Raw genomic sequence first — 10,597 nt, 5'->3', positions numbered from 1 at the left:
TTTGGAAAACAAATTTCATTCAGTCATAATGACTTTGACCTTTATACCCAGACAATCAATGTCTTTTTCTTTTGTACCCCAAGTGCAAGCCCATCCACAGATTTTGGTATCAATAGATTTGCTGTTGTCATGGGGTTTAGCGCAGTTTTTCTGCACAAGATAGGCTATACACGGTGACCGGTATAACTGGTGGAGGAAGAATCGAGGAAAGCCCCAGAGATAACCACTGACCACTGACCCAAGGGAAGCTACTGGAAAATTTTCTCATGTACCCACATTGGCTGAGCCCAAGACTCAAACCCATTCAGAATTAAGATGGCAGAGATTTGTGATATTGAGCACTTAAGACCACTCAGCCACTTAGGGCCCCTGGTAATAGTAGATGGTGGAGAACATTTATTGCATGGAAACCAGTTTTCTACTTTTAGTCAGTGACTTTGACCTTTGATCCCAAATTGATAGGGTTGTTCTTCATCTCATGTACAAGCAATCCACAAAGTTTGATTACTGTAGATAGTGGAGAATTCAACTTATTATGTAGAAACCATATTCTTTAAGTAACAATGACCTTGACCCCAAAATTTATAGGTTTTTCCTTATTCCCAAGTTCAGGTTCTCCACAAATTTGGTGACTGTAGCTGGTAGACAACTGAATTAATTGTACATAAATGAAATTGGTGATTTACAGATATCAGTATAACATAATATTTTCTGCCTTAAGAAAGGCATGTAAAAAAAAAAAATGAAATATTGTCTATATGCTATGGATGCCCCTGCCAATAAAATTCAATTAAAGAGCAAAATTCTAAGTCTATGATAATTCCATTCAGTTTTGTTGCCAAGTAATAACAATCATACTTGATTAGGTCTTCTTAAGATGAATCACAAACTCAGTGAAGTCGATCAAAAGTTATTGAACAGAAATCAAACGGCAGAATCAGAGGCTATAAACTTTTCCTAACCTTGAACTAAGTCTTAATGTTAAGCCTCGGGCCAAATTAATTTTCAGTCAATGAAGGTCTTGAAAAGTTGTTGAGAAGAGATTAATTTGAAAGTCAGAATGCAAAGTTAGACAGGGTCCATAACTCCAGTTTCCAGATGAATGGTAAACTTGACATAGGTCTTGTTAATGTAACGCATTGTATCAAAAATTTGATTTCAGTTCATTCAATTATTGAAGGCAAAGTTTTGAATTAAACAGGGGATGTGACCCTGTACATATTTTACTGCAAAATGGTGCATTAAAATTTGGAGGAAAGTTTAAATTTACCTAGGTCTCCATAAAGTAAAGCATTGTACTATATTGATTTCAATCCATAAAAACCTTCAAAAGTTATTGAGCATGAGGTACATTTTTTATGGAACGTAACATGACATGGCCTCTCCATACTATAAGGAAGCATATGGCTAGACCAAGACCAAGTATGAAGTACCCTAAATATAAAGTAGATTATCAGTCCAATATCATAAGACAATTTTAAACAACAGTATTGAGAAAGAAGGTAGGGAAATACATGTATATCTAATAATGTGAGATATCAATCAGTGCTCTACTATACAACTTGCTAACAACTATCCCACACTCACTCCACCAGACTTTGCACTCTTCCCTCTGTCCTTCATGCCCTTTTAGCAGCTCCCATCTGCCCTTTCAGAACCCACCTCTGTCCCACGAGATCATTAAAACTTGTTTTTTATATTCAGTAAAATGTCAGATTTTCAGACAGATTCATCAATCAATTTCCATCCAAAAGAATTTAAAGAGGCTGATATTCTACATATAAATTAGTTTTTCATTCTGCTTACTTCGTTTTATTGATAGTTTTCCACTCTTGAATTCATCCTTTGAAGCATTAGCGGACAACATAGCCTGGCATGGAAAAAATAATGCCTTTGGCCGTTGCCATGAGGAATTTCCCTTGCTAGAATATATACATTTGTTATGAAATGGCAAAGATCTATAAGATTACTTGGTTCTTGAGGATAACTTTCAAGTAAACCTGTTTTAATCTGAACAGATTCACCAATTTATATTTCGCTAAACCAGCAAATAATAATTAAACCGCTCTTACAGGTACACAATCTAATAACTAGTATTTTTCCATTATAATTGTGTATGTATATGAGCTAGTTATGTTAGTAATAAACAACATCAGATATACAATCCATAAACATTTGCCTTTCTGTATCCAAGCTGCCAAAAAAAAGGTTGTTGTTGTTGTTGTTGTGGGGTTTAACGCCATTTTTCAGCACACGATAGGCTATACATGGCGGCCAGTATTAATGGTGGAGGAAGAACCCGGGAAAACCCCAGAAAGAACCACCGACCCACGAGAAGCTACTGGCAAGCTTTCTCACATACCAACATTGGCTGAATCCTAGACTCGAACCGCCGCAGACAGAGGTGAGATGGCAGTGATCCGTAACGAAGAGCGCTTTAGACCACTCGGCCACTCGGGGGCCCCGCCAAAGAAAAGGTTGCGAGTTTGAAATCCGCAGAAGCATCACAACTGTTTTTATTCTTGCATCTTTATGTTCAGACTGTCTTTTAACCTTGCTCATCCCACTTTTTATAATTCTCTCTAATTTTTTTAATTTTTATTCCCATCCTAGGATGGGTAATTAACCTAGTTCAGAAATAAATAACTTGGAAAGATTGGATTAGTAGCATTACCCCACATTTCACATAGTGTAGGAGAAAAACAATTACATATTGCATCCATGTTGGATATATGGGGTATTCAAGTTGAATTACACATGCTGTGATGTGTTCTTGGTCTTGCCACCTGCTGAGAAAACCCCTGCAATTGGAAATTACCCTCAGGTCTGGCTGCCATTTTGGTACTAGAATCTAAGGAAAATGTTCATTCGTAATTTCTTTTTGCAGACTGGACTTCTTATATTGGATAAAATTGATTATAGTAGTCATTATGTTGGAAACTATTTAGCTAAAGGTATGTAAAGTTTGCTCCCAAATTGGAATTATGCACTGCAAAAATATAAAAAATAAAGAACTGTAATTTCATGTGTGTACCATGTAAATTAATTCTAGCAATTTAAAAATAGCCTCATATTTTTTTATATCGGTGACTGTACAAATCAAATGTGTCAAGTGGTATTTGTAGTTAAGTACATTTCTGTTGACACAAAATTAAAACCTACCATACTGTTGGCTAAACCAAAAATGTTTTTGCAAATAAAACCAATTCACAACAGAAAAACCAGACTCTACTTATCTACTTATCGTACCAGCATGGTAAGACAAATTTAGTACATTTTTTAGTTTGGCAACATTGATAGAGTCATTGTTAAGAACATTTTACATTATTTTCTTCACAAAAACCTGTCAGATACAGGAGAATATGTAACTGTACAAGTCACAGGTGATACCAGATTTGGTGGAACCCTTTTTGAAAGTAAACCAGTTTCAGTACTAGCCAACAATACTTCTGCTAAGACAGTATTCTTTGGCACAAAACACGGGTCTCTTGAAAGGACCAACACTCTACTGTCCAAAAATAATTTACAGGAATTCAAGACGAGACCATTTCTACTTTTTAACTGTTTAGTGATGAAACTATTGTTGATATTCTTGGTAGCCACACAGGTTGAAAGATCAGCACCATTTTCATCTGGGACAAATTTAGACTATTAGAATTGTGGTGAAAATTCTATGTTGATATGACAATCCATTTCAAGAGAAATAGTGACAAGATTCTCAATATGTTCATTGTGGTTGCCTTATTTGAGGCCATAGCAGCAGGACCAGCTAAATATAATTACAAGTCTTCTGGTAAAAATTCATATTTATGTGACTTTCTATTTGTTAGGAGCAGTACTAACAAGATTTTCAAGATGGAGTGGCATCATTTTCATTTAGGACCAATAAGATATCATAAACATGTGCAAAAGCACAATGTGGACATCCATTCAGGTAAAGTATTGATAAAAAAATTTGTTGTGGTGGCCATTTTATATGTCCAGTTAGCACCATTTTAATTTAGAACCAACTAGTCAGCATAGAAAGTCTTGTGATTGAAAACTTTTGACTTCCTGTTTTGAAGGAGTAGTGATAACATGATTTTCAATACGGTTACCATTGCATCCATTGAACAGGAAAATCTGCATCTGTTAAATGAACAAGAAATTTATTTGTCATTCTGTATTTGAAGCTGATCAATGATGATGTGGTTAGTCATACTCTTTCTTTTGTATGTTCATACTGTACTTATAAGGGTGTATGCTCATATCCAGTTTAATGGCTACTCGCATAATCTTCAAACTATATATAATGATTGAAGTATAGAAAATGTGCAATCTTTTTTTGCACTAAAAACAAGAGCATCTCAGAAGCTGAAAAAAATTACATGATCAGTGGAGCATGAAAAGTAGGTCACAGTGACCTTATTTTGATGTGTTTTAGTACTCCCCAGATTGTATGTATAAAGTTTAATTACTGTACCAGCAATAGTGTTCCAAAAACTGTCTTAAATATGAAAAATGTACATGTATTAGTAGTCTGAAAAGTAGGTCAGTGACATACTTTTAGTATGTTGTAGTGCTCCTGTGCATGTATGCACAAGTTGGTTTTCAAAATTGATGAGGCAGCAGTTTGCGAGATGTTGACTCCATAAAGGTGCACATTTGCTAATCCAACAATAAAGAAGGATTACACAGGGTTTATAGCATACACTCTCCTGTAATGCTATATATGACATTTTTATATTATTTTTATTTAGTAAAATCTACATGGCTACAAAAACTTGTATGAAAACAGCTCCAATTACACTAAAATATATTGAAGTAATAACACAAATCTACAAACTGCAATTACTTTTTTTCAAATTCTTAAGACGTTTAGGTAATTACTAAATTTGTGATACATTTTTTTAAACTAAAGGACAATCGGCATTTGAACTACATGTAAAAATGACAAATATTTACATAATATACTTCAGAATGACCAACTGCAGCCACAAAGCCCATCTTTATATTCCAGTCTGGTTTGAATTAATAATCACATTGATTAATACCGGTACTTGTTACATCAGTTCACACACCCCCACCCCCAACAGATAGTAACCTTCACTGGCTACCCATTTGATCCTGAATCAAACACAATCTATTCACTATTCTACATTTTGTTGGCTTGCTCTGGTCCAATATACTTATCTGACCTCAACAATGTGTAACATCCCATCTAGAAACTTACTGTTCCCACTGTTAAAACAAAATAGTACAGACCACATTCTTTTGCATACCAGAGCCCAAAAATTCACCTATTTTGATTACAAGAAGAGACTCGTAAGACTTGATAATGTTAATTATTTTCAGCATGTTTTTCTTTTGTAATTTCATGTTGCCTGTTTTGTAATCCTATCGTTGTGTTTGTGCTATCTAATATTGTAAAGTGATTAGAGCTTCTCAAGATTATTATTAATATTAGTATTATTTAAAGATAAAGATATAAAAAATGGCATCATTGATATTTGTCATATATTCAGATTATATACATATTTCTTCCATAATTTTTTCATTCCACTTTTTACACAAAGAAAGAAAATCATGACTCGAAATAGTCATAATAATCTCAAGAAGCACTTCCTAAGATTATCTCTCCATTCTTCTGTCATTCATGCTTATTGGTCTTTCCAAGAGCAGCAAGAATGAGAATAGAAGCAGCTATGGATAGGTGACTCTTATGTGTAACTGTGATGCAAATATGACTCAGTCACTTGACTTGAATCTGAGTCCACTGGGTCTGGCTCAGCTCACTCAGTGCAATGAATACTATGTCCAGAAAACAAACTACACAAAATGAATCTCTTGGCATCCGTCCGTCTATGAGAGACGATGGCATAGCTCCAAAGTACGCTTTTGCTTATCCTTCTTTTTAGCTCTCTTTTCAGCTTGCTTTATTCTTCTCTTTTCCTCTGCGTTTTGAACTCCCTGCCTGACAGCTAGACGCCAGCTGGAACGGTTGTTTGCACAGCTCTCCCAGTCGTTGACATTGATGTTTGCTGTCTTCAGATCCTTCTTGCAAACATCTTTGTAGCGCAGATGTGGTCGTCCAGTTGGTCATGAACCTTCTGCTAACTCCCCATATAACAGGTCCTTGGGAATGTGACCTGGGTCCATTCTCTTGACATGGCCGAGCCAGCGAAGGCGCCTCTCGCTGAGTATGGAGAACATGCTGTTCATGTTGGCGCATTCTAGAACCTCTGTGTTGGGTACTTTGTCCTGCCACTGGATGTGCAGAATGCGCCGCAGACATCTCAGGTGGAAGCTGTTGAGTTTCCTCTCGTGTCTTGCATAGGTGGTCCATGTTTCGCTGCTGTAGAGAAGTGAGCTGAGCACGCACGCTTGGTAGACACGCAGTTTGGTCTTCTCTGTGAGGTTGGGGTTGTTCCAGACCCTCTGGTTAAGCCTGGCCATCACTGCTGCTGCCTTGGCAATCCTGCCGTCCACCTCAGAATCAATGGAGAGTGAGCTGGAGATGTTAGACCCGAGGTATGTGAAGTTCTCGACAACTTCCAAATTGTACCCATCGATGGAGACAGAGGGAGGGGAGTCTGCATCCTGTGCCATGACATTCGTTTTCTTCAAACTGATGGTCAGTCCAAATTCCTTACATGCATGGGAGAGGCAGCATACCAGCTGCTGAAGTCCATCTTCCGTGTGTGATGTCAAGGCTGCATCGTCGGCAAAGAGCAATTCACGGATGAGTACCTCTGTGACTTTAGTCTTAGCACGGAGATGGGCGATGTTGAACAGCTTGCCGTCAGCCCTGGTATGGATGTACACTCCCTCGCTGCAGTCCTTGAATGCGTACTGGAGAAGCATGGAGAAGAAGATGGCAAAGAGCATCGGTGCAAGGACACAGCCTTGTTTGACTCCGCTAATGACTGGGAATGCTTCAGATGTTGCGCCATTGAAGCACACTGTGCTGTGCATGTTCTCGTGGAACAACATAATGACAGCCAGCAGACGTGGGGGGCAGCCGATCTTCTGCAGGAGTCTGAAGAGTCCACTCCGACTAACCATGTCAAACGCCTTCGTCAGGTCTTTGAAGGCAATGTAGAGGGGCATCCGCTGCTCGCGACACTTCTCCTGCAGCTGACGTAGTGAGAAGATCATGTCTACAGTTGACCTGCCGGCTCGAAATCCACACTGGGATTCTGGGTAGACGCGGGAGGCTAGGATCTGCAAGCGCACCAAGGCAACACGGGCGAAGGCCTTTCCGATGATGCTGAGGAGGGAGATGCCCCGATAGTTGTTGCAGTCGCTACGGTCTCCTTTGTTTTTGTACAAAGTGACGATGTTTGCGTCATGCATGTCCTGTGGGACATATCCCTGTTCCCAGCAAAGGCAGAGGAGTGTGTGTAGGGGCTGGAGCAGTGCTGGTTTTCCGCTCTTGAGGACTTCAGGCAGAATGCCGTCGCTTCCAGGAGCCTTCCCACAGGCAAGGCAATCGATGGCTTTTCCGAGCTCTTCCAGGGTGGGCTGTGTGTCTAGCTCCTCCATGACAGTCAGGTCTGGAATGGCGTCCAGGGCAGTTCCAGTGACATTGTTTTGGGTTGCATATAGCTCGAGATAGTGCTCAACCCATCGCTGCAGTTGTTTCCCCTGGTCTGTGATGACTTCGCCCGTCTTGGACTTAAGGGGGGCGGTCTTGTAGCTGGGGGGGCCTGTCGCCTTTTTGATACCCTCATACATTCCTCTTGTATCCCCGGTGTCAGCAGCTGTCTGTATACTGTTGCAAAGGTTCAGCCAGTAGGTGTTGGCACAGCGGCAGGCGGTCTTCTGGGCATTATTCCTTGCAATCCTGAGGGCTTGTAGTGTTCTGGGGCTAGGTGCAGCCTTGTATGCCAGGAGGGCTTTCCTCTTTGCCTCAGTCACGGGCTCCATCTCCTCCCAGTTTGCCTCATACCAGTCAACATTCTTTCGCTCCCTCTTCCCGTAAGCTGTGATGGCTGAATTGTACACAGAGTCACGGATATGGGACCACTTGGAATCAATGGTGTCATCAGGTGTCACTTTGGTGAGGGCTTCCTTCAGTTTGCTGATGAACTGCTGTGTTTTCTCTGGGTTGCTTGCACAGCAGGTGTTGATACGTGGGTGACCCTTCTTCTTGGCTTGGTGCAGCTTCTTGGGTAATATTCGCACCTTGCTGGCCACGAGGGAATGGTCCGTGTCACAATCGGAACTGTGGTAGCTGCGGGTAAGGAGGACACTGGCCAGTTCTGCACGCCTGGTGATGACAAGGTCTAGCTGGTGGCAGTGGCGTGAACGTGGGTGTCTCCACGACACCTGGTGGATCTCCTTGCATTTGAAGAAAGTGTTGGTCACACATAGGCTGTGGGAGCAGCACATCTCCAGCAGTCGCTGACCATTCTCGTTGACCTTGCCCCTTCCGTAAAAGCCGAGACAGGTGGACCAGGCCTCATGGTCAGCTCCCAATCGAGCATTGAAGTCTCCTAGTAAGTAAAGGCTTTCATTGTTGGGGATACTGGATATTGCCTGATCCAGAGCCTCATAAAACTTGTCTTTCTCCTCGTAGGTGGAGTAGAGGGTTGGGGCATATACACTGAAGATGTTGACCGGGCCTAAGGATGTTGACAGCCGGAGGGCAAGGATTCTCTCAGTACTTGATGATGGAGGTTCAATGAAGGCGATTAGCGTGTTCTTGATGGCAAAGCCTACACCATGCTGCCTAGGTTCATCCAAGGGCTTCCCCTGCCAAAAGAATGTGTAATTGGCTTCCCTGATGGTGCCGCTGTCAGCCAGTCGGGTCTCCTGGAGGCAGGCAATGTCGATGTTCAGTCGGGAGAGTTAATTCATAGCTCCACAAAATGAATATTGACAGAGTTAATTATCAGATCAGAATTATGGAGTTAAAATGATAAAGTGAATGAGCAGATTAGAATTGTAGAGTAAGGCTTCTTTCATTAGGAGTTTGTTTAAGAAATATACAAAGTGACAGATAATTTATGCCATCTACAATTTTTTTTTGTTGAAAAGAAATTTTATTTTACAACCTGACCGTTGTTTGTTCAGTTAAAAACTGATGTTCATTCAAGACATTCACATGCAATATTAACAGTCTGGCATTAAAACCTTTGCTAGTTATTGTTTTACCCAAGTCTGCATTAGACCAAATGGATGGTAAACCAGTAAATGTAATTAAAATGGCACAACACATCAATCACACTTGTCTACAAAAAACTCTCCCTGTGCCATGGAACCAGATTTTAGAGACAGAGGGCAATGTTTGGGGACCAAGAGGACATAAAACTGTGTGACTAGATCAAGTTTCTAATGGACCCTGTGGACTGTGAACCATCACCAGAAATTGATTTAATTCTAAAAGTGTCATTCAATTTCATCCTCATCATCCTGATAAAGGCACAATATTACCTGTGTTGAGAGACCACCCATTCTGCCAATAAAATGTGGTCTTTCATAACTGGTCTATATTGGAAGGCCAGCTTTCAAGGTTATAATTCACATCGATTTAAGTAAAAATACCTACAATTAGTGTACATGTTTTTTATTTCTAATTATAGTGCTTTTAAAACAAATGTATTCAACTCCAATAATTTTATACAGCAGCAAAGATGTTGTTGTTGTTGTTGTTCTAGGGTTTAACGCCATTTTTCAGCACAAGATAGGCCATATATGGCGGCCAGTATAACTGGTGGAGGAAGAACCCTGGAAAACCCAAGAAAGAACCACCGACCCACGAGAAGCTACTGGCAGGCTTTCCCACGTACAGCAAAGATGTACATGTACCACATGGATATACATTTAAAATACATTTATCATACAGATATACATCATTTCTAAATACATCTATAAAGACATACATTTATCATATATAAATATATCAATCATTTATATATACATGCATCATATATGAATATATCAATCATTTAGATATACATTTATCATACAGATATACATCATTTCTAAATACATCTATAAAGACATACATTTATCATACAGATATACATAATTTCAATATACATCTATCAAGATATACATGTATCATATATAAATATATCAATCATTTAGATATACATGTATCATATAAATATATCAATCATTTAGATATAGTTATCATACAGGTATACATCATTTCTAAATACAACTATAAAGATATACATGTATGATATATAAATATATCAATCATTTAGATATACATTTATTATACAGATATACATCATTTCTAAATACATTTATCGTATATAAATATATCAATCATTTAGATATACATGTATGATAATAAATATATCTATCATTTAGATATACATTTATTATACAGATATACATCATTTCTAAATACATTTATTGTATATAAATATTTCTATCATTTATATACACATTTATCATATAGATATACACCATTTCTATATACATCTGTTACCCCAAAGATATGCACCTATCATATACAAACATATCTATCATTTAGATCTAAAACATTTACATTTGTGAAGATGGTGATGTGTACATGATAATTAGAATAACGACTCAAGCAGTTCTGATCACACACTGAGTAAATATGGAAGATCAATTAGAAGACCGAATGAAAAAAAAA

This window comes from Sinohyriopsis cumingii, chromosome 12, assembly GCF_028554795.1.
Source record: "Sinohyriopsis cumingii isolate HCF-2022 chromosome 12, ASM2855479v2, whole genome shotgun sequence".
Lineage (NCBI taxonomy): Eukaryota > Metazoa > Mollusca > Bivalvia > Unionida > Unionidae > Sinohyriopsis > Sinohyriopsis cumingii.
Note: the sequence above shows the minus strand (reverse complement) of the source record.